Source organism: Carassius auratus, unplaced genomic scaffold, assembly GCF_003368295.1.
Source record: "Carassius auratus strain Wakin unplaced genomic scaffold, ASM336829v1 scaf_tig00032093, whole genome shotgun sequence".
Lineage (NCBI taxonomy): Eukaryota > Metazoa > Chordata > Actinopteri > Cypriniformes > Cyprinidae > Carassius > Carassius auratus.
In genome coordinates this window covers 12,493-39,284 of record NW_020525975.1, presented here as the reverse complement: position 1 = coordinate 39,284, position 26,792 = coordinate 12,493, and the positions used below count along the sequence as shown (strand labels likewise).

At 35.9% G+C, this 26,792-nt stretch overlaps 1 pseudogene; it reads right to left on the bottom strand.

Annotated features, from left to right (window-relative positions):
* LOC113080819 (cytochrome P450 4V2-like) overlaps positions 1–26,792 on the bottom strand; it is a 45,118-nt pseudogene that overhangs the window by 5,949 nt on the left and 12,377 nt on the right.

Below are 26,792 nucleotides of genomic sequence, written 5' to 3'. Positions count from 1 at the left end.
CTCCTCTTCCCCGTGGAATAACTGATTTATTCACTGGATATGAACCAAAAAAGAACTTTAAGTTGCTTAACCATCTGTCAACCTCTGCAAAAGCATTTGTCATGAGCTCTGCTGTTAAACCCTCAGATGAGATTAACGGAAAGGGGTGTTGGATATCTGATGCAGTAGGGTTTCATTTCACGCTTTGAGGAAATGATTTTCATAGGTTCACTTAATGAAAGGATTTAAGCGCAAGATACCTGTTTTTCATTGTTAAGTTGCAACATTTGACTCCAGCTCTGTGGCCAGGATCGAGACGAACCCACATGATCCCAACGTTCCCAATGGCTTTACGAAATATGGACTAATGCGCTGAGGTAATTTGTGAGGAAAGGTGCAAAGTGGTGTACACTTACTCTAATCTAGCCTGTCCTTCAGGAAACACAAGTAATATAGCTAATATATTACATCTGAGTCAGGGGTTATGTACTGTATCTGTATAGTTTAAGATACGAGGTTCTATAACTGATGAATAAATGACTTCATAGACACAACTGTGAGCCAAAGATTTTAAATGCATCAAAAATGGCAATAGACCCAGGGCTCTGTCAGAAGTAGAGCCAATTTTCAGGAAATACATTTATTACAGGTTTTTATTACACACAATTTGCACTTCAAGTGAACTTAATCTTTCAAAAGTGATTTTTGTTATATGTAATGGAAAATGCTATCAAACGATTTATTTCACAATATATTATAAAAAAAAGAATGTATTAATTGATGTTTTGTATATATATATATATATATATATATATATATATATATATATATATATATATATAAAAAATTTTTTATCAATTGTACATCATGTCCTTTTTATTTTACAGCTGCACACCAAATTAATACATTCATGGACATACAAATATTGATTTGAGTTGAAATGCAAGATTAGCGATTTTCTGAGGTAACTTAAGGTAAACTAAACTTTAAAAAAAGGAAGTATTCATGCTTGACTTAAAGTGTAGGTTGAAACAACACATTATTACTTATTCTAATGTAAGTTGTAATAACTAATCGCAACAATTCATTTTTTACAGTGAGGTGGATACAACATTGCCATGGATGACAGTAAAATTAGGAAAAATCAGAAGGCTAGATGGCATGACTGACCACTCAAAATAAAATATTCCTAAGAGCACAATAGTCATTTTTTTGTTCGTTTGGTTTGCTAATATGGTGACTGACGTTAACAGAGATGAAATGGCAGCTGCATCTCATCCGATAGTATACATGCTGCGTTGAGCTCACTACGCCTCCGGGTAAGGTTATGTACTGTACATGACATTTACTTGGAGGAAAAAAAAAACATACACATAATCTATCTCAATGACAAAATGAAGAGGGCAGAAGATGAATTTCTGTGTTAACCTATAGGTCACCCTACCTGGGATCAACCATGTAACCTTTATGTCACCACCCACATTAAAGGCTTTGTCTTCCATCTAGGTTGCAATAGATACTATATGAGTTAAATTGCAGCAACTAGAAGGGTTAGACCAGCAATAAACATTTTACTCAAGAGAAAGTAAAAAAAAAAAAAAAAAAAACTAGGGCCTAAACAGGTAGTACAAATTTGCAAAGTACACAGCTCTCAAGGGTGCATGACTTCTGGTTTAATAGCCTGTTCCAGCCTCGCCTTTAAGCACCTTGCTCTTTTTCATTTGGATTTATGGATCACCAGCAATCTCAGGCTGGACTTTAAGCTCCACATTGGACTCCCGAGAGTGCATATACACTTTTAAGTTCTTAAAATTAAGCAATTTTTCCACAAAATGAAGAGGTGAGCTTGTGTACTTCTTGACAAGGCTGTCTGAATTACTTGCAGCAGGCACTTTTGGGTGATCAAAGGTGTGTTTAGAACTGAGAAAATACTGTCACCATTTAGGAGCTTCAGTAAAGCACTAAAATCCACAATTATAAAACATTAAAAAAACATTTCTAATATTTGACATAAGCATCTCTGAATGCTTAGATTCCAGCTCTGAATATGTCACCAGCTCTCTTTGCAAGTGAACTTTTAAATACGAGGATTAATGATTTGTTTGGCTGATTTATTTTCCAGACTGTTAGAAGCAGTTGCTAGACAGGATTCTAGACAGTGTTCCGGGATTATGCAACACAGCAGCTCAGTCAAGTGCTCACATGACAAACTCTTTACAGTAGTGTCGTGCAAAGAGGAGGAAAGAGGGAAAAAGAGCAGCTGTACACGTGTATATCACTCAATTAGCATGTGCGCTGTGACCTCCTGTACATTCACCCAGGGGACCAGTCACAGAATTCCACTGTATATATATCTTTCTCTCTCGGTCCCTTTCCCTTCCCCCCTTCTCTCTCTCTCTCTCCTGAGATTTCAACTTTTATCTCTAGATACATCGTTAGAGAGTGCAAACATCTCTATGTGCATAGCCATCTTTGATACAGTTTGAGGAGTGTGAGGATCCAAATTAATTTTGCTGCCATTTTATCAGCTCAGTAAATTTATCTGCTATCTCTCTTTAACAAAGAGGACAAGATTTGAGTTAAAACCTAATTAAAATCTGTAGATATTTGTCATTGTGTATTAACTGAGTGCAGGGGGAACAAATCTCAAGAAGATTGGTAACAGCCAAATAAATACATACATAAACCAAAGTACTATACTAGAGCAAAATTAAATATACAAAATATCATAAAATAATTTAGCTATTTAAACCACAAATGAGCTGTACACATTATACACAATTTCTTGCTTTGAGATACCAAGGGTAATTTATAGTACGATTCATAATTGTGTTGAATATAATTATTTGGTTACTAAATTAGCACAGAAAAGTTTGTAGGAAAGAACATGGATAACCTAAACAAAAACTTTAAAGGGGTCATATGATGTTGCCAAAAAGAACATTATTTTGTGTATTTGGTGTAATGCAATGTGTTTATGCGGTTTAAGGTAAAAAACAAAACAAACAAACATTATTTTCCACATACTGTTCTACTATCATCCTGTGTATTTCATATTTTGTGCAATATAGAAGTAGATGTTCTCAGGTATTTGCCACCGATCACAAAGTCCTGTTGGGTGTTTTCCTGTTATATGAAGCGTACTATTTAACTTACTGTGTCCAATTCTTAATCTCGTCAAAAATTTTATGTGTATAGATTCTTCCTTTTACCTCAAACTCTTGCTATTGGTTGAGCTGTCAAGAGATTGACGGATCTGAGAGGACCGCTCTAAATGTTTTGATGGTGCCTTGGAGGAAAGCTCAATGTTTTCACTTTTGGGGGAGATACATCCATGAATGACATTCTTATAATATTCAGTGAACAATAAACTGGGTAAAGAGAATTATTTATTTTTTTTGCTTTAAAATATAAAAAAATGTTAAATGCAGGTGATTTTTTTTCTTTCATATATAATTGTTTATTGCATATATTTCTTATGTGTATATAGATATATGTTGAGGATAAACTGTGAAGCCAGAGAAACCCCACCTGGATAATAAAGTAAATTAAAGTAAAAGCACATTCAAAAAAAAAAAAAAAAAAACAACATGCTAGTTACAGTCGGATAGTTAATGTCTCTTGACTCTGTCCATTAATATTTATGCACCATTAGCCTACATAAAAAAGGTTTAGTCCTTCTTCATAGTCAAATCTTTATAATACATAATGCTTTTTACAAGATTGTTTCACAATAAAAGAAAAAGGAAAGAAACAGCTAATTTCAAATTCATCAACTGAAAAAAAAAATTCTGCTGTATTTGTTTGTATCCTGCTGTATCCTGCTCAATGTTTTTTTTTTTTCAGTTTATTTCCTCAGTTAAGTTCATTTCAGCTACAAACAGCTTTACAGAAGACAATCATGTCATTATTCAGCTTACGTTAGTTAAAAGTGATTCATTTAATTTCAGTAACATCTCATCTGTTCTGTTCTTTCAGTAACAAGTTCTCATCTGATAGTGTCAGTGCAGTTAAATAATTATACTGAATACTGACAGTCTTTTAACCCCAAAACATACAAGTCAAGGAGTGAAAACTCCATCAGGTGACAGTAGTGGTCAAAAAAGCAGTAGGTGCATGAGAAATCCTTAGGCATGCACATCAGAGAACAGACTTCTAAAAATCTTCAGGATTTGCGGGGTGATGTGGAAGCAGTCTTCTGGACCTCTGCTGGCTTTCTGCAGGGCTCTGGCTGATTGTGTTTAGAGGAGCTTTGTAATGTTGAGTGACTTTCGGCAGACACCTCTCCCCAGGCCCACTGACTGATTCTAGCTTCGGATATATCCTGGCATCAGCAGTTGGCTCACACTGACAGTAAACCCCATCAGCCCAGTCTTTCCCTCCCATGTGTTGTACATTCCTTTTAAAGTTGTTTGGAACAGCCGGTTCTAAAAGATTATGTCCCTGAACAGATTGGAAGATTTCAGCTTTAATTGTGAATGATACAGAGGGTGGGATGTATGGTTCCAGTCTTCAGATTTGACTGGCTGAATACCATTTCAAAGGTAGGTATAGTCCAGCAGTACTGGTACTTTTTAGTTTGTATCACTCTGCTTCTGTGTTCACTGATTCTAGACAAACTGTCCGTCGAAGTGTTAGTCATAGTATAATTCTGCAATACCAGAGACTGCAATTTCAGGACTGTATTTTAAGGACTAATTCAAGCCTGAAACAAACAGGTGCCACCTTTCTTTTAGGCTACGTTTACAAGACAATGGTGTAGTCAAAAACGTTTCCCTTGCATTTTTAAAATGTTTCATGTATATATGACAACATTTCCAATGACGTTCCGATCATTCCTACCTACTCCTGGAGAGAACAGTAGCTGTAAAACGCTGTAACTGGATCAGAAGCATCTCAAAAGTAGATCAGCGCAATCATTGTACATGATTACAGTCTTGAAATCCCAAGGTTAAAGCTAAAATGTCAGCCTGATGCAGTTCTGCAACACAGTGCATTATATATCTCATAGTTTACAAGCATAACCAAACAATGATGAAAATAAACAAGCAAACAGGAAAAAGGAAGTTACAGTAATAAGAAGGATTAAACATCTCTGCTGCTGGTACTGCCAATGAATCGCATCCCTCTTCTACAGAGAAAACTGGAACTCATTAGAGCATTATTAGGATGAATAGCTCTTTATGGTTCTTACCTTCTGTCGGGGAATCGATGGTATAAAAAAAATTGGGTTTCACACAAAATAGGGCTATTTTTGGCTTGGAGAACTCAGTTATAATTCTTGTATTCAGTGCGATGTTTGTGATATGTGACTTGATTGATGCAAAGCACAATATTATTCAAAACGAAGCACATTTTTTATCATCTGAAAGCCTTGCCATGGGGGCTCTCAGAGCGAGTAATTAAAAACTCATATTTAGAGTTTGTTTTCACCCCAGTAGGTTGGATCCACTTAATATGAAGACAGTGTCTTTTATAGCCTTCTCACGAATCTGGATGGATGTCTGTGCTGCAGGCAGAATCTTTGGCTGAAATAAAATATGTCATGCTATGCAAAATGACTAGCATTCCAATTAAACAAAAAACACTGTTAAAATCAACACAATCTGTTACCAATTTTACCTGAATATGACAAAAGTAGGAATCACAACAGAAGTGCTTTAATATATGTGTCTAATCTCCCCTGAAATGTGTTCGAATCACCGTGTCTGGCCTTTACAGAAAATGAATTTTAATTGAACTGAATCACACTCTGTAATTGTGCAGGTCTTTATAGAGATGAAAATCAGCAGGGTGCTCTAGGCTTGACAATTGCCACTTTATCTGTCTGTAAAGCCATCACATCGATGCTTTAGAAGAGATAATGCTACATTAAGTATTCATTCTCAGTAAGACAAGAGAAAAGCATATCCTACTGTAGCTTTAATCGTGACCCGTTTACTATATTGCCTGCAGGGGTAGATGTGTGCATTGTGTGTCATGGTATGCTCTGTGCCAGATATCGGCTTTTTGGCTTGTTATTATGATTAACCATTCCTCAACCCATTTTAGACTTGATCACAGATCAGATTTTCAGCCTGAATCTTACTGACATCCTACAATGAGGTCATTTGAACAATGTAAATAAATAATTACATGCACCTATAAATAAATTAATAAACACAGTTCATGAAAGTTCATCGCATAAACAGTAATTTATGCATATAAGTGTTAAAATATCTTTAAATTTTTTTCACTCGCTTATCATTTAAACACTTTCACACTCAGAAATAGACTCTAGACTTCAGTGTCACATGATCCTTCTGCAATCATTATAATATTTTTGTGGAATCATATATATTATATATATTTATACATATATAACCTTTACTTTCACTTTTAATCAACTTAAAATATGCATCCTTTATGAATAACTATTAATTTCTTAATATACACACACACACACACATTATTAAAATATTTTTATATAGATTTTACACTTTTATATACATTTTAAATTACTCAGTTGTGTGATAATTCATCCTACTTCTGGGATTCACTCTGATTAAACAGGTGTCTATGCAAAAAACAAACAAAAAAAAAACAAAGAAAGAACAAAATGCATTGCCTGGCTTAATACATCTGTCTTTTATGCTCCCAGGATATTGTTATAATTATTATAAAATGCCATGTGTGCATCTGCTTCATTTAGATGAACACACCAATTCACTAAAATGACTCAGACTTCCCATTATTCCCAAACACTGCCTATGACAACAACAGATGTTAGAACAAATAAAGCTCATTATTATGAAGAGTATTTTTCTGACCTGGTTCATTCATCAATCAGTGTTAAAGATATTTTTCAAATAACTGAATCTAATCTCCGTATATAATGTTACACATCATTGAGTATATAAGGTTACACACATCAATGAGTCGAATCAATCTCCAATGACCCAGTCTCTAGTTCACATGACAAACACCATAGTTTCTTCCTCAACTCTCCCCACGGTACACCCCTGATCTCCTGTGCTCCATAAACCCTTTGACCCATCCAAAATCCAATTTAAACACATTCCCTTCACTCACAGTTGTGCTGACTCAATTGGTAACCAGTAACCCTGCCCCCACGCAGCTCACTTCTTATTGCTGAGGTCCTCCACGTCTGTAAATCCAGCCTCTGCTCGGCAGTGTATTATCTCTGTGCTTCAGTCTGTCCTCAGCGCCTCAGAGCGGATTCCTTCATGCTAACCTTGCCCTAAGGAAGGCCATCCACTTTCATTTCTTACAATGTACACAAACTCTAGTTTATTCCTTGCAGTCTTCCTGAAAAGGCAGTTTTAAAATTTTGCGAAAGTAATCTATGCCATCTGTAAAGTCTGCATTTACTGTAATTTACTGTATATTCTTAGCTACTGAGGCCAGTTCTGCGATTATCTGTGTCTGCATTAAACTACTCTCTAGTATTTAAACATGAACTGTATTACTAAACTGTTTACAATAATGCAGTGCTGCTTTTAGGTTCTCAGCATAAGGTCTAGCTAGATATGATCTAGATTTTCATACACCAAATGTGACCCTGGATAGGTTAACCCAGCCAAAGTTTTTTGAGTGTGTTTATAAAATCATCCTTCATAAGGTAAAGAACATTCTGTGAAAGTGTGACCTTGATGTCATTAATATTGATAGAGTAAGGCTATGTCAGAAATTTAAATCATAGTGAAATTTGTGGTTAACTAAAACTTTGCTGCTTGTTATCTCATTACAAATAAATAAAATAAATATACTATTATTTAAAAGTTTGGGGATTTCTCAAATGTTTTTGAAAGAAGTCTCAAAGTTGGTGTTTCTATTAATATTATTATTATTATTATTTGAAAGAAGTTTCAAAGTTATAATCATTACAATTTAAAACAATTTGTTTATCTTCTATATTAATATTTTACTTTAAATGTAATTTATTTCTTATGGCTAAGCGTTTTTTTTTTTTTTTTAGCAACATTTACTCCAAGATTCAGTAATCAAATCAGCAAGTTAGAATTTCTCAAGAAACACCTTTTTTCATTACCAATGTTGTAAAAAGTTGTGCCACTTAAAATTTTTGAGAAAATATCATTCTTTAATGAATAGAAAAGAACAGCATATTGCAACACTATAATCCTATTTAATATCTTCTTTAATCAATTCTCTTAAAAAAAAAAAAAAAGTCATGAATGCTAAATGCTTTGTATATATATTTTAAACTGAAAAAGAAGTAACAACTACAACAATAATTTTTATCATCAATATGATAACTCAAATATATATATATATATATATATATATATATAAACTTACAAAATGTGCTGCATAGGGTAATATCTAAATCTAAACTTAAACGAATCAATTAATTCTAAATAATTAATCTTAAATACATTAGATTATACATTTCTTTACGTTAATTGAAGGAAATTTAATTCAGATCAGGTACAAAAATCATGATAGGTTTACCAATGCAAGAATGATACTGAAAATTCAGTGAGCATGACAACCTATACATTCAACGTCACCTAAAAAATACAATTCTGTCATTATTTCCCCTTGTTGGGGAACTATTCCTTTAATATTATTCCTCAAAATGAACTTGATAACTTGATATCCAGACATGAGCAGCAGCTATAGTCTCAGACAGAAATGAATCAATACCTGGTCAAGAGCAAGCCTCAGGGGTTCAACTCTATAATATTGAGTTATGGCAACAGCACAAGTGCTAGTTATCTAGTTGTCAGCTCACAGCCCAGATGAATGTGCATCTTTATGATGCATCTTTCCCCTTCTAAAGAAAACAAAGAGCGCCAAATGACACAGAAATAAATGCTGGCAGATTAAAGCATTCTGTCTGATCCCCTCAAGAAGGAGGTTTCTCATTTCACATCAACAATGCTTTTGGTCTTGTTCCATTTGTTTTCCCCACAATTCTTTAAGAAAATTTTCAAAGTTAAAGAGCAGGGCTGTGTAGGCTGAGAAGTGGGTGGCTTCTATTCTAAAGAGCAGGTCTCTATTCAGTCTTGCAGTTTCCTCGCTGATGTAGCCTGGCAGTGTGCGACTGCCCCATTTGTCCTGTTCTTGGTTGTTAACAAACACAGACTGAGTCAATCTGATCCAGAAGCTATGAAGAGATATAAAAAAGCTTCCGGTAACTTTCACCATGAACCGTCTGAGTGGTGCTGTTCACCTCAACTGAGCGACCCTAATGGTAAAAACACACTCTTTCCTGTCATTGCTCTCTCTCTCTTGCTACACATTGTAATTTTTACCTAGCTTGGGGAAAATGTCTCTTCTATTGCATATCATCATAAGCATGTATCACACGGCAGTTGCTGTGTCTGTCACCTCAGAGAACGGTTATTTACAGTAAGTGATAATAATAAGGATGAAAATGATCATCATGCATTCAGGAAACACTCAAGTTTGTGCATGACAGATGTAGTGTGTATCTGACAGTAAACATAGTCTTGCTTGTTTACTTGTAACCGTTGAATCCTGTCTTTACTGGGAATGATAATTAGATGCTATTTCAAATTCTTATTCTGTCAATGCATAAAATGTGTTCTATATTGTAATATATTTTTGAGCACAAATAGTAGTAAGCTTTTTTTAGGTCTTGGAAGAGTGGTAATCATTTTAGGCAGTGATTTATATCAAATGAAACATGATAGTAGAAAAGTAAAGAAATTACATGGTGCTGTTTTTTGTATTTTTTATGCGTTTTGGCTTAAAATCAATACACCTTTATCACACTGCAAAAATGTTCAATATTTTAACCGAAAAATAGCTGTAATATACACTGAAAAAAGTTTTTCAAGCAGGTCTTCATCCAATTAAAAAGCCAGTAAGATGAAAATTCTAAGCTTCCTATCACCGTTTATAAGTCCTGTACAATAGGTTTAAATCCATCCAAGGTTAAAAAACATTGTCATTTTGTCAAAATATCATTTTAAAATTACCTCAATTCTCAGAGATCCCCAAACGGTTCTCGCGAAGCTGTTCAAAAGATTCAGTTTCCTTAAACCCCACCTTTCGATAGCATACTGTGTTCTGATTGGTCAACTAACATAGTCAGGTTTGATTGGTTGTTCCGCACACAACTTCATGGTAAACAATGCGTTAGCATCTTTTTGGGGTGAATTATGTCTTATTCCTCTCATCGCGAAGCAAACAGTAAAATAAAAAACTTGAACAGTCTTGCTGCTTTTTCTTCTGTGTGGGTGTATTCAAACCGCACGCTTCAGTTTGAATCTGAATAGCGCGTTCAGCGCGGGGGCGTGGTCACATTAGATATAACGAAGGGAGACGTGAAAAACAGACATCGCGTTGTGGTCACATTAGATATAACGAAGGGAGACGTGAAAAACAGACATCGCGTTGTTTTGGATTACTTTATCACAGAATATCTGTTAGCAGCACTTACTTAGTTTTAAAGAAGACATGTCAAGCTTTCTATAGATATCTCTCTCTTGTCTCTTCGTTGAGTATTCACGGAGTTACACTGAGTTTTGTTTCTCCCGGTAGGCGGAGATTATTATGCAAAGTGTTCTAGTGACGTACATAGAGATGGGCAAAAGATTTGAAATCTATAACGACTCGTTTCAGCGATTCAGAGTCGACTCCTTACTTTAGAAGTCAATAACTTTATAAATCGTGTACTTTTTGGTTTAATTACTTTGCACGTTTACACTGATGGACAGCTACATCATACACTGTAATACAGGTAATTTTTGATTTCCCATCTGTGTGGCTCTTTAATCATTTGTCTTTCAGTTAAATTTACCATTATTTGTTTTAAGTTCAAGTAATATTTTTTTTGTTCAAAACATTGATAAATATAAATATATTCATTAAGAGCTCAACTAAGACATATTTGTTTAGATAAAATGTAAAATACCAAGGTTAGATTAACACTGTATTAGTTTATATCATGACCACGCCTCCTCACACTTGTGTTACGAGTCAGTTAATGATGCCAGTTAACTCTTTCTTTTCATTGAGAGACTGTTTGTAATCAGCGAAATTTGTTGTTTGTCTAAACGACGGGATATTTCTATTCCGTTAGCCAATGTTAAGGCGGGCATAGACTGTGCAATATCTGTGCGATTTCAGCAAGGTACCAACTCACATTGTACGAGTAGGTCGCATGCGATGTAAATCCAAAGTTCACGATTTTTATGTGCTCACTGTACGGTCCGATTGTTGAGTTGCAATTTGACTGCTCACACTATATGTGGGGAATCAAGCAAATCAACACGTAGGATCCCTCAGAACGTCAGTTCTGTGTGCTGAAACGTCCCAAAAATTAAAAAAAAAAAATGCGTAGGCATATCTAGACACGCAGGTGGCTTGAAAGACATGGCCAATATGGTTTATCCATTTTGTAACGTGAACTGGATGTAAGCAGGCATTTTCTTCCCTATTTTATTTTTATTTTTCTTTGCCATAACTCCATAAGTTCTCTCTCCATCACTTCAGTCCACACTACACGCCTTGTCACCATGGTTTCATTTATGGTTTCGTGCACGCACAAGTGAGGCAAACGTGGAAAATCAGTTCGTAGCGCTGATTCCAAAGTGCGATACCTCACGAGAGGTGACCAAGATTTCTGACATGTCAGAAATCCATCCGACCAACCAATTGCCGGTCGGGAGAGGTTAATCGCCTCTCGTTTCCCCTTGTACACTGCACGAACACTGCACTACAAACGATGCACGAAAATGCTGAAAATCGGCCCAACCCGAAAAAGAGTCACACGAATCAGAATTCGGCTCAAAATCGGATGAAAATCACACAGTGTATGCCCGGCCTTAGCCTTCTCAAGCACCTGCAGCTAAAGTGCCATTGTCATGTCTCAAGATATACACCAGTAAAGTTCTTAAGTCATTTTTATAGGCATATTTAAGCTAAGCCCTGTCTGTGAAACCCTGTTTCTATGTTCAAACATTATGTCATGTGGTCATTATGTCATTATGCCTCACCAGCGGCAGGTCCTGAACTACAGGAAGCCGATGGCTGCCTTTTTTTTTCCCCGGAAGAGAGATGAACGAGAGCGGAGCTTTTTTCCTTGAAAAAACGCTCACAATGCCTGAAGATTGCCTCCTCAAAGACATTGGGTGGGTGCTCTTCACCCAAACAAATGATGCAAAGATCGCGTGTTTTATCGGGTGTCAAATAAAGCTGATGCACACATTGTCTAAAAAAATAATTCTTAATTTTTGTAGTTAAACAAATTTGAAAAATAAAACCACTGATATTAGATTTAACTTGGAAATTACACTGAAAAACGTTTCATTCAACTAAATAAAAAAAAATAGGGTAATGATTCACATCTATATTTTTTACTTGAGCCAGTGAAAAATAAATAACTTGCCCTAAACAATATTTTCTGTTTACGAAAACTAGAAAAATTTCTTAAATGATCATTTTTGTATTGATTAACTCTATATATAATTAACAAACAAACAAACAAAAAACATTATATTTAATGGACAATATGAATAATTGTACAGCAATACACTTTTAAAGTATTTTAAAGTATTTACCTACACTGTAAAAAAAATGTGAATTTGCAAATTGTATCTTAAAGATCTATCTCTACCTGATTTAACCTATAAAATTGTTTTGCTGGTATAAATGAATGTATTTAGTTTGATTCAGTGATGCTAAATAACTTTTACTTTAATTTAAAAAAGTAAATACACATCACCTTATAATTTGCTTGAAATAATGAAATGATTTGAGAAGTGTCTGTATGTTCCCTCACATCTGATGATATATATTTTTAAATGATAATGTTTGTTTATGTTAGCGATTAATGTATGTGCATTATAGGTGTTTTTATGTTGTTAATGTTCCTTACATTATTATTGTCATGTGTGTTAACTTACCATGCTGTAATGTACCATTACTTTTACCATAATTTCTGCTACATTGACTTTTGACCATTACCAGTTAATGAAATGTATGTTATATGTAATGTATTCCTGGAATATTGTCACCATATTTTTTATATTTTTATTTTCTGAATTTCCGGAAACAACTGACCTTTACAGGGCAGATGACGCTGTGCCTTTATGTTAACACATATGACCTTCCAAATGTCATGCATAGTCATACACATTCCACATAATACAAATCATCTTCGACATCAAGAGAATGCACATAGTGTATTTTCAAAAAATTAAGAGATCGTACAACACACCTTTATAGATCTGACATTTAAAAGGGTCATATGATGCGATTTCAAGTTTTCCTTTCTCTTTGGAGTGTTACAAGCTGATTGTGCATAGATAAGATCCCTGAAGTTACAAAGACTAAAGTCTCAAAACCAAAGAAATATTCTTTATCAAAGTTAAGACTCTGCCATGCCCCCTTAAAACACGGCACCACATGTCTACGTCACGATGTGGAAATATTTGCATAATGCTGCCCAGATGTTCATGCAAAGAAAGGAGGCGTGGTTTCAGTAACCGCAGTTAGTGTTGAGGCAGTCATGTCAGGGAGATGCTGTGTGTATCTAGGTGAAAGCTAAAGCACTTTTTTTCTCTACCAAAAGTAGATGCATTTAGCAATCTTTAAGATTACTTACAACAGAAGAGAAAAGCATTTTATGGATTAACATTTCGTGAACCTAGGAGAGGAGGTCATTCTGACTTTGCTACAACAATCTGGCGCTTCTGAATCAGCTACTGTAAGTATGTTTTGTTATTAGTTTAAGTATTTGCTATTGACTTTTCAAATGTGGAGTTTTGCTTGTTGTGTGTGTGAGAGAAAGAGAGAGAGAGAGAGAGAGAGAGAGAGAGAGAGAGAGAAAGAGAGAGAGAGGGTCACACAGTGGAGTCAGGTGTCTTAACCGTCCATGGTTTGTGTACTGCAAACACATACGTGTCTATCACGTGACTCTGTTCCACTTTCGGGCTTGAACTGATAGTAAAACTAAAGACATTGTTGTCTTTACTTTTATTTCGAAAGATGGAGCTAGCAATTAAGGGGCGTTACATTTCCGACGAGTGCTTGCGTTGTTCGGCCGATCACTGGGTCAGTTGGCCAATCAGAGCAGACTGCGCTTGTCGGAAGGAGGGACTTCGTAAAAAACAACGCGTTTGAGAAAGGCGGGGCATAGAGGACCCAAAGTAATGTACAGTATTTGAAAAATAATGTATTTTTTTTACATTAAAGCATGTCAACATATTCTGTTACACCAAAATACAAAAAATAATGATCTTTAAAAAGCATTATATGACCCCTTTAATATTTATGTTACTAAAAATGATTCAGCATTCAAAGGAGAAATATACTACTCGATTTCTTTCTTGTATATTAAATATCTTTGATCACTATATTTGCCACTAGCAAATGCAGATAGCATGAATTCAACCTAAAGGCATCAGGCTCCACTCATGGCAAGTCAAAAAATCAATGACGCAAAATTCATATTGCATAAAAAGGCATTTGAAGGGCATTTTTCTTCTCCGTGATAACATAATAAGCACAGAATATGACCATGAATTAATTGATGTATGGTGCATCCAGATATTCTGACACAGATTCATCAGTGTTATGTGAGAAAATGACTTTCAATCTATGCCAGATGGCAATTTTACACTCTGTTAGTGCCAAAGGGGATGTCTTTGCCAGATAGATAGATTGATTTAGATACTTTGTCCCAAGTTTTACAGGAATGTTAGGCCTACGTTTTTAAAATATCTTGCCAACAATTCATTCAGTCATGCGAAAAATGTAAATCAGGACGCTACTAACAATAACAGAACTTCTTCCACTCTTGTGGCATATTAAGTGTACCATTTGTTAAGGGAATGAGGTCTGTATTAGCCTCCTGCTCCGTGTTGAAGAGGTGAGGCACTGTTGTTCAATATAGCACATAGTTATCTCACTCCAACTCATTAGAGCTCTTTTTTTTTTTACTGTGTCAGGATGAGGGCAAAGCCAACTTTAGACTGCAACTTACAGTGTGTATTCAGTTTATTTTTTATTTTTTTTATCTTCTTTGACAGCTCTTCACAACATGCCCTTGATGAAAAACCAATGGGTAAGTTGAAACATCGATAAGGAACTGGGTATCTTCCAAAGCCTGGAGCTGTTGAAGGAATTGGGGGAATTTAAATATTCAGCTCACGGAAACCAGGCTCCAGAAAATCAATTTCCCTTCGCTTTCATGTTGAAGATCTGTGCAGATCCACCACACTAAAGTCCAAATTAAGGTTGAAATGGAGAGCATCCATGTTGCTCCAGGGGAATCTTAGTCCAGGTCGCTCTGAAAGCGTGACCTAAAGTCACACTCCAATTAGCTAGGGTTTGGATTACTGGCTCGATTCAGTGTCTGCGAGGGATATTCCAGCGTTCCATGAACACTTCAAAAAGCCCATGGTTACAACTATAGAGACCTATTAATGGACTAAAGATATTTATGTGGCACTTACTGTAACAAAGGCTCACTTCAAATTATTATTACATAGTTTCGCTGCTTTAAAATAATATAAACAGTGACGCTAAGTGATTATGACACAAGATTAAAGTGCAAATGTGGAGTGTATGGTGCTACCCAAAAAGGTTCTCAAATTCAGGTCCTTATCACAAGGACAAAAAATAAACATATACTACATGTAGCGGTGCCTTTGTCATAAACTATTTTTCTCTTTAAAGAAACTCTTTAAGACTTTAAGACTTGCATTAGAGCAGAGGTTGGCAACGCCGGTCCTGGAGTGCCGATGTCCTGCAGAGTTTAGGTCCAACCCTGAAAAAAAACCTCACATGTCTGTAGCCTAGTAATCCTGAAGACCTTGATTAGCTTGTTCAGGTGGGTTTGATTAAGGTTAGAGCTAAACTCTGCAGGACAACAGCACTAAAAGTATTGATAGGCTTTTGAAAATTTCTTTAAAAAAAAAAAAGTTTTCTTTTAAAACTTTCATCTTTTTTGAAAGTTTTGAAAATAAATGGTTTCTATAGAATTCACCATTTATTTAAAAGCAAAATATATCTCACCTAATGAAAATATACAACTTTATCATTTTACTTGTATATTATCTTAAATCTTCCATCAAGCAAACATATTCCATTACAAAATACATCACCTGACTCCATATAAAATCTCCCACACTTCTGCCTTTATGTCGTATTACAAATGACAGAAGGCTGTTTTTTTTTAATCCGCAACAATTAAACCACCATTTATATTTTAATTGCAGGATACCAATCAAGTTTAGCTAATTATTGACATCAGAACATCCTTATTTGTGTTCAAATTATTTTAGAAAAACAAAGACAGCTTTCATAAGTTCTACAAAAATTCAGTGGTTGAAAATAAGTAACCCGTTGCCCTCTGCAAATGGATTCTGAAAGCAATTATGTCCGCTTTTATTCCCATTTGCCTTATCCAGGCCTAGGGTCAGAAAAAAAGTTCAAAGAAGCAATCAGTGGTATGTGTTTATATAGTGTGCATCACGTTTAAAATGGAGCTATCACTATAAAACATATAAATTGTCCATTATTGAAAATACTTACGCCATCCCTTCCCCGGTCTTTTACTCCTGTGACTTTAAAGACGTTCTTCATCATTCAGCGCAACTGAAGGTGTTTCCAGAAGAAGGGATTTAACACTCTCCTTTATGTTTTGGATAGCATTGATCTCTGCAAGGCAGATGTAGGTAGAGACGTTTGATGAGACGCTTCCTTTGAAGAATGGAACACTTAAGACTGTGTTATCTGCTGTAATCTCCCTTTGCTATAATGACTCTGCCTTCCAGCTAAAGCAAACACAGGCACATGGTCACCTTTCTGCTGCACAGTTAGTACAGGTGGACACTACCATATGTTTAGAAGTAGAATGGGCTCCAAAAGTCTGAGACCTTGCTGAAAAGCTGTGATTTTTTTCATTAAACCTTGAAATGGAAAACAGAACGTAGAGTTTTAGGACTCTGGGACAATCGAAACAAAGAAATGTTATGACGTAAAATGGGATATTTAAGATTCAGCTCTATTTCTAGATCTCTAATTGCATAATTCCATTTGTGACTATGATAATGTGATTCTTTGTACAGACAGTCAGATGTTCTTGATCCATAAAAGCGCAAGATGGTCTTTGGATGATCTGAAATCATGCTGGAGAATATGATCATCAGGTTTAAGTTCATGCAGCGCGACTGCTGCTGTCACTTAAGCAATAGAGGGACAAACCAAGGACCTCATTTATAAAACATGCACACAGATTTGATCTTAGAATGGGTGTACATTAAAACCAGGGTTCAATATTTATAAAAGTGGTCTTTGTGGAAAACTGCTTAATGCCATGTCAGGGTCAAAGCAGATATGCACACTTTTCTAAGTGATATAGTGACATGACATGTATGTATGATGACCCATACTCAGAAATCATGCTCTGCATTCAACCCATCCAAAGTGCACACACATAGCAGTGAACACACACACACACCATGAACACACACCTGGAGCAGTGGGCAGCCATTTATGCTGCAGTGCCCGGGGAGCAGTTGGGGGTTCGGTGCCTTGCTCAAGGATACTTCAGTCATGGTATTGCCAGCCTGAGACTCAAACCCACAACCTTTGGGTTAGGAGTCAAACTCTCTAACCACTAGGCCACGACTTCCGGCAGAGAGTTGAAGTTCTACAAGTATTGGGAAATCTAAGCAGTTAAAAGATTTGGAAGTTAGATGGAGTTTACAAGGCTGCAATCTGAAACCACTCAGTTGAACAACATTTTGAATTTATCAATTTCAAATCTGAAAGAAAGGCATACATACATCTGAAGAGTTTGGTTCCAATACGCAATAAATCCATTCATCGATCCATCTTCTTAAGCTTATCTGGGGCCGGGTCGCGGGGGCAGCAGTCTAAGCAGAGACGCCCAGACTTCCCTCTCCCTAGACAATTCCTACAGCTCTTCCAGGGGGATACCGAGGCGTTCCCAGGCCAGCCGAGAGACATAGTCCCTCCAGCTTGTCCTCTATCTTCCCCGGGGCCTCCTCCTGGTGGGACGTGCCTAGAACACCTCCCCAGGAAGGTGTTCAGGAGGCATCCGGAACAGATGCCCGAGCCACAATAAATCAATTTTTATGAATTTGAGAAAAAAATTAGTTTTCTTTACCAAGAAATTGGCTAGATGAAAAAAAAAATATGTTTCAAACTTACACATACTGTAGCATCTTTAGTTTATAATAACAATAACAATTCAAATCCAGGTTTTGATTTTCAAAGATTTATTATAAAATTGTATTTTCTTTTTCCTAAAATGCAATAAATCCATATGTTTTTTTTTCTTTCAAAATGCAAGAAATCCATTGAATCAATATGAAAGTTATTTACAACATAGCAAGCTGATCCACATATGACAGCCTCTGAACTTGATTAAAACTAATCTTACAGGCACTGGACGAAAAATACATTCATCAGTCATTGCTACCAAAATGAATTCAATGGGTCATCTAAACAAAATTTCATCATGAACAAGAACATGAACAACATCACATTACACCACAGAAATTCCAAAATGGTATTTCCCTTACATTCAACTTCCAAAAGTTACATTCATTTAGTTGACTAGTGCTATGTGCTGTATTAACAAAAACATAAATGGCATTAATAAAAACACTAACACTGACAAGCTACACAATATCGCATTTATAATCGAATGCGATTCATCTAATGAATGTGATATAGCGCAGCTTGTCCCTGATCTATGGCTCTGTGTATTAAATGCATCTAAAAGAATTCCATCTGAAAGCATGTGATGGAGATTTACTGGTACTATTAATCACAGAACCAGCTTTACTGACGAGATGCGCCCCTGTTTGTTGATCACAAAGTACAAAGTAGATGAAGAAAACTAGGATGCCGAGTATATTCACAGCACCGCAATTAAAGTCTGGAGTGTGTGGAAAGGTGCGCTGAGACTGGTTTAGTGGATATATCGCAATCTGCAAAAAGGGAGACTGTCATTTGTCACGGTTTGGAAAAAAAGGGAGAAAGCATACCAAATAACTCGGCGAATAATGCATTTTGCATAAAATTATAAATGTACTTTTTAATACTCTCCAGATACAATACTGATTTGGGCAAAAACTCAATAAAAAAAAGGTGTTTATCGCATTTTGGAACCAAACTCTTCATTTTTTCTGTGCATAAGATCGTTCTATGACTCACATGTACGCACATTCGAGAAATGGTCATAAGATCAAATGTAGGATGGTTTCAAATTTCATTTTAGTTAAACTATCTCTCATTATATAATAATTTCTGATTATATAATTGGAAATGAAGAAAAAACTAGCTCCTCTCTCGATCTCTATGTATGTTTTTAAAAATGCTTTTTTATTCAGGTACTGTATGGTCAGAGTGGTGGTGGGTTCAAAACGAAGAGCTTTGGATTCTAAACCGCTGTCAACCTGTAAATGATTTCCTGCTTTCTGAAGGAGGCGTGACACAGATCCAATAACGCAGATGGAATGTAAACTTCTTTTAAATCTCTAATCGCTAAAGTGTGCATGCACATTTTCACCTACAGAATAACCCTTTAAGCTCCAATCTGTTGCATTTTTTGCCAATAGTTCATTAAGGATTGACACATTACAATACAATTTACCCATTTGTTATTCATTATTTGTTATCTGCCATCAATGTCTTTACTAGTAGACACAATGTTTATTTAAAAACCGATATAGTATAAAACCGTACAATTGCAATCACTTTGAGCAGCTAGTAAATTTACATAATTATTTCTGCTCATCTCAGTGACAGGGGAAACATGCATTTAACATCAGTTTTTAACTGAGGTTTGTGTTGTAGTCTGCATTAAATGGGAATTTTTTGATTTGGGGATTGGGGAACTGATTGTCCCATCAGTCTGACTGAGCACTGCTCAGAGCAACACTGCCTCTCTGTGGAGGAGCCCTGCTCCTTATTACCCATCAACCCCAAATGACTCCAAATGAGCCGAGAGAACAGGCTCAAAGTGCATTAGTGGCCTCTGCTCAGAACAAGAGCAGAATTCAAGTGATTGGTTTTAGAATCTGAACCGCATCCAAAGAAAAGCTGTGAAGAAATGCTTATAGATATATACTGTATTTAGTACTGGACATCACAGACTGACGACTTACATTAATATAATTACTGTAGCAAAATCTCCCTGAGGGCAATTTGAATGATTTGGTTGTTGCTCATGCTCCAGATAAACAAACAAATTATAATCACTGCCCCAATTAATATTAAAGGTATGGTATGTTGTATGTCGTGTTACCATTTCTGCACTAAATTGATCTTTTTAATGAAAATCACTTTGAGCTTCTTTTTAAAGTGTTCTGTTGACAAGGACAAAGTACACACAGAGACTTTCCCTTTTAATTAAAGAAAACATTTCTGCTAAATGAAAGCCTCCAGACATTCCACTGACATGAATGTCAGTTTGATTAAAAATATTACTTATATTCAACCCGTGTATTTGAATAAGGTGCTGATGGTATCCGGTATGTCTGGATGTGCAGACATGGTTTAGTCTTTTGCCAAAGATTTGTTTTCATCCAGTGATTCGAGCTGACTAATACTGGTGTCTTGAGAGCTTTAATACCAGTTGCTTTATTGGCTTTTTTATTTGCTTTGCCATTTTTGCAATGAATCTGTGAATTTAAGACTACCAAATATTGCAACTCTGGTTGCAACTAAAAGTACTTGTTGAATCTTTTCTAATCATCTAAAATACAGTATTCTTCAAAAGTTTGTAGTTGGTAAATTTCATAATGCTTTGCAAAGAAGTCCCTTATGCTCACCAAAAATTGCATTTATTTGATCAAAATAACACTTTTCTTATTTTCACATATTTCACATAAGTAATTTATTCCTATGGTGCAAAGCTGAATTTTCAGCATCATTACTCCAGTCGTCAGTGTCACATGATCCTTCAGAAATTATTCTAGTATCCAGATTTTCTGCTCAAGAAACATTATTCAATATTATCAATATTATGAACAGTTGTGCTTTCTTGTGTTATCTGTATGATAAATCTTTAGTAACTCTCTTTTTTTTTTTTTTTTTTTTTGCTGAATAAAAGTATAATTTTATTGTTTTAAAAATCTTACTAACCCAAAACTTTTAAATGGCAGATTATGTCTGAAATCAAATGATCAATTTTGTACATTCAAATCAAACTAAATAAAAGCAGTATGCAGCCAAGTTAAATGTGTGCAATATTATATATATTATATATATATTTTTATGTTTATTGGTAATGCATTCAGCAAAACATAAAAACAATCATAGTGTTAGATTTAAGAAGTATCTACACATTTGTTTTCAATACATAGGTAGATAAGTGCAAAAGTAGTTTTGCCTCAATTCAGCTGATTTACTTTTGCTGCTGATACAAATCTGGTACTCTCAGCTGTCCTTTTTCAAATTTTCTACGAAAAATTCCAATTAAATCAGCACAGAAATGCAAAAAACAGCACAACAACTCTCTAGCACGTCAATGATTTGAGATCTAAAGCTACCTTAAGTTGTAATGGTGGTGAGAGTTATTTTGTAGTTTGATCCAAATGCCCTTCTCGGGACGCAGAATGAGTTCCCCCAGAGTCTGCAGTTCCTCACGGCTCTGACACGCCTCTATGTCAAAGTGACGCAAGAACTACCTTCTCCTCCATCATGGCGAAGCGCTGGCCTGGAGCCACAGATGCACAAAGAGAAAATGGGAAAGACAGAATAAAGTCTCAGAACGGCAACAAGAATAAGAGATGGGGGAAGTTCATGAAGTATATTTCCACAAATGCTCTTATTTGGAGCTTTCGTTCCTGGAGGGCAGTTAGAAATGAGTCCAGTGCTGAAATAATAAATCTCCAAAGGTATGTGGCTCTCGTTCAGTTTCATTAGAAGCTTCTTCTATTTGTGAGGCCAGCGACCTGAACCTCGCTTTAAAACAATCTGTTTTTTTCCCAAATGGAGGATAACTACACTGCATCTATCTTTTAACTACCCATGCTAAATAAGCAGATTGACTCTTGGGTAAAGTATAATAGGAAGAGAAACTACACTTTAAACGTTCTCTCGTTTTCTTCTTCTTAACTTGGGCATGGAATTTTTTGAATGTGAGCTCAACGTTCAAACACATCCATCTAGTGTGTTAGGATAGAAAACAATGTAGAACAGTAGAATGGAAAAACACATTCTGTGTGTCCAATCCTGCTCCTGAAGCAACAACATCCTACACATTTTAGCTAAATTCTGCATGATGGTGGACCTCCAGAAACAGATTTGAACAACCCTGACAAGTTCAGATGATGTTATTCGACTCGGGTTGGGAACCAAGAACTTGTTCCATAAAATATATATATATATATATATATATATATATATATATATATATATATATATATATATATATATATATATATATATTTGTTATCATTCTGTTCTTTTTCTTACCGATGCAGTTTCTTGGCCCTGCAGGGAAAGGGATGTACACATATGGATGCCTTCCTTTGCTGTTCTCTGGCAGAAACCTTTCCGGTCGATATTCCTCAGGTTCTGGAAACTAGCGCGGGTCTCGGTGAAGAGCATATGGTATGATAACAGCATTCACTCCTTTTGGGACCTTGAACCCATCTGCAACCAAGCAACAAAACAAGAGCAGACCTTCAATTATGTTATACATGTCACATTTTTTAACAATTGATCAGGACTGCACCACTACCTTTGGCTTAGCACACACCAAGAGACAGAATAAAGCTTTAATAAATAATTAATAAATGGATACATTTATTGTCATTTGCAACACTTTCCATCCTAAAAAGTTGCTATTTTCCATCCAGCTGCTTTGCTTTGCATTAAAGAATCTTAGCTCAACACTCCGGTTGCTTCATATTTGACAATGGGAGATGGAAATAGAAGCGTTGACATCTGCTGTTATGCTGAGGTGCAAATAACGAGAGTGGGATAAAAAAAGTGCAGATCTTTGATCTGGCAGTATTGGCAAGGTGACAAACTGCTGCCACCTACTGATGTGACAGGTCTCGCAGATGCTGCGTGCAAACAGAGGCACGGAAGGGAAGATCCGCAGACTCTCCTTGACGACACACTCCAGGTAGCGCAGCTTTTTCAGGTCCTCCACCCCCATGTGGCGGTCTGACGAACCTGCCAATCAGAACACAGGAGACGCAGCTGAACTCTACAGTAAATGAAGTTGTTAGAAAACTTTTAAAAGCATCTAGATGTTTTCTCAACCACTCAAAGGAACTAAACAGAGCAAATTGTTTTATGAAGAACACATGGAAGGCATTATGTACAATAACTTACGTGAGAAAGAGCTTTTTACCAAACACTTCCTGTAGTTCTGCTTGCACTGCCTTCTGGACCTCAGGATGGGAGCCAATCAGATGTAAAGCCCAGTTCATTGAAGCTGTTGTATCATGACCCTGTCAAAGATGATGTTTTTTCAAACAATGTTCTGTCTTCAGAGACTTTCCTTTTGTAGTTTTATTTGTACCTCAAACATGAAGTTGTCCACTTCCTCCTGAATGTCCTCATGACTCAAATTCTGTCGATCCTCATGAGTAGTTTTTAACAGCATATCTGGGAAGGCCTGTCTTTTCCGAGGCCCCTGGTCAGAATCACTGTCAGGTTCAGAGTTCATGAACTTTGCTCTTTCCTTGATGACCTTCAAGAAAACACAGACAATTCTGTAATAATAATCTGACACTCATCTGTCTTTTTTTTGGGCTATATAAATCACTTAATTTTCCTGAAGCAACCTTATCTTAACACTGCATTGTGTTAGTGTTAAATAATAATTTCCTTTTTTTTTTTTTTTTGACATAAAGCTGAAATAAACCTGGCAAGTAAAATAAATCTAAGTAAATAAGTAAAAGTAAACTGAAATAAAAACTAAAGTTATATAGATTATAGCTAAATAGCAAAACAGCTATTTAAATATAAATATTTAAAACAAATAAAGCATAAAAAAGCACATAATGCAAGTACTAAAACAAATAAAAAATATCAAAATAAAAACTCATTTAAAATATTAATTAGTAATACAATAGTGAAGGGTTAATTCGGGATAATTGGGTTATGTCATCTCAATGGCACAAAGTGTCCCAATTGATCTGAATTCACCCTATCAATACTGAAGAGGATCACTCACACTTGCAGTGAAGGAATGGAGAATCTTCAGTCTTCTGGAATGTTCTTTGCCTTCCTCTAACTTGTTGTAGATCCAGTCTGGCCACAGCCACGGTGCCCTCTGTCTCTTGGTGATGATGTCACTCATCCTGCAAGAGGAATATAAACACTGTAGGTTCTTAGAGAGAACAACATGTATTCCCTATGCTCTAACACTGAATTACACTACTTACTTATAGACACTTTGGATATACTCAGAGTCAGAATTGCTCTGAGCATAGCTCTTCTTTCCCATTGCAGTTTTTGTTGTAGACAAATCACATGTTTTATTAATAGTTATTAACTAAATAATAAGCATAAGGCATTAACTAAATAATTACATCAGCATGCATAAACAGTATGCAAACACCAAAACCTCAAATTGTGCTTTCCCACTCTGAATGGAAAGATTGAATAATGTACCGCATATGATATCCAAAGCACATAATGTTATGTGGCTGAAGCAGTTGAATGGCTCTCCGTCCATGTGCTTCTGCATCTTTTGTATCAAAATATCGGTTTGTTCATTCATCACCTCCAGGAAGTCGGAGAGGATGGAGAAGTGGAAGGTTGGAGTCAGTATTTTACGCCGGTTACGCCACTTCTCCCCTGAGCTTTGGGAAGAAAAGTTGGGAAAAGTCTGTGACCTCAACATAGCTTTAATAGTGTAAAGTGAACATGGAGATCATTTTATATTCAATTTCTGTGATTCTGGACTCTGCTGCGTTTGGACAGATGGCCAGTGACCCTGTGTCCAGCGTGGCTGATTATAAACTACTGTGCTTTTGATAGACTTTGTTTGCAATGCTTGATGCAAGCTGCTTTTGAATATGAGATATGAGATCTGCCAGTTTGGCAGGTGGTCCTCTACCGTATGTGAACCAAAGTTTAGTTTGACTTTACATGTTTTGAGCGTTGAAGGACATGACTGCAGCTTTTTCGATTTTAGATATAAGACAGCAGAACTCCAAATACTCTTAAAACATTAATGTAGGATACATTAAAGTAAATGGAAAGGATCAAATTTCAGTAACAGGCACCTCAATATTCTCCTGCATGATACAAGATCAGAAAGGGGACTGGACCCACCCACACCTTTGATAGAGGAAGGTGTGTGTTTTCAGAAACACACGTTATTATTTTGCAGTATTAATTGATCATTGTTAATTAATGCTAGTTAAAAAGAACACTCTATCTTACCGCCTGCATTGGCTTTAAACTGCAGTGCATTGCCAATGATTGGATAAGCGCCTGGCGTTCCTGGAATTGGTTTCATTTCGTTCCATTTTCCTATATAATTTTTAAGTGGATGATATGTAGCAGATGCCAACAGAAGTAAAAGAACGGCTGTGAATATAATACCCAAGATGTATAATCCAAAAAGGACACCCATTTTGTTTGGATGAAGCTGGCCACAGTTAATGCACTGAAAGAAGAAAAACACCGTAAGCTGATCGAACAGATGGAGTTATGATACATAACTGGGACGCATGCAGGTTATCTGTGGGTAAAGTGCCTCTCGCTAAAACATTAACAGACAGCAGTGGTAATGCATCAAGAGATAATGATCTGGCATATTACGCTTTTTATGCATTGTGGTTTACTGGCACAAATTCAGCGGTCTTTCTCCCATGCAAGAGCTCTGCCAAGTCTTTTATTAAAGACAGAATGGCCAATGGATTGTATTCTAGTCATCTTTTACTTCATCAAAGTATGATATTAGTGCAAAAGTATTATTTTTATTGGTGAAAGTGAGCATAGATGAGAAAAAAACCTTGCAAAGACATTCCTGTAACAAACGTCTAATATTCTCCGATGATCACTGATATATCACTGAACCTTTGCCAAATTATATTACCATATTATTGCTAATGACACCACCAAGTAGATAAAAGTCTTAATACAATTTTGCTAAAGCAAACAGTTTGGAAGAATTGATATCACTGAAAAATATAAATAATTAGGCTATGAATTGTCTTTTAATCAACCTGTTGGCCACAGACATCTGTTTAAGCAGTTAAAACAAATTCATATTACACTTTACATGAAATATGCATTAACTTACAATAACAAAAGAAGATGTGAAAAACTGTCAAGTCCATACACTGAAGGCACTACATGTGACTGGACATCAGGTAACAAACCATACAGCAAATCACAATCAACTGTGTCTATCAGTCTATTGTATTCATAATCACATGGCTCATTAAGCTCTTTTGTTTAATCACAAAATTAACTCCCATGCTATGGCATGACAGGTTGAAATTTCTTCCTCACATGCACTGGAAATTGCCTCAGCTGTTTCCGATGATTCTGGCCACCTGAAAGCAGATGCTATTGATGATTTACTAAGACTTGATGAAATATTTTCATTATGTGCATCTCTTCTTTACCAGGACCGTGCCTTATTGAACATGTTAATTAATCTCCAGTGTCCCAAAAGCGAAATAAATAAAATCATTCTCACAAAGAACTCAAATATTCCTTTTAATTAAAGCCCCTTTGTCATTGCTTATTTTTCTGGATCATTCATTTGTTGATTCTATGCAGTCTATGGAGTACAGACTGCAAAGTTAATTGGTTCAGGCTTTAAGGTTGTACATTAAGTGAACAAACAAAAGGCA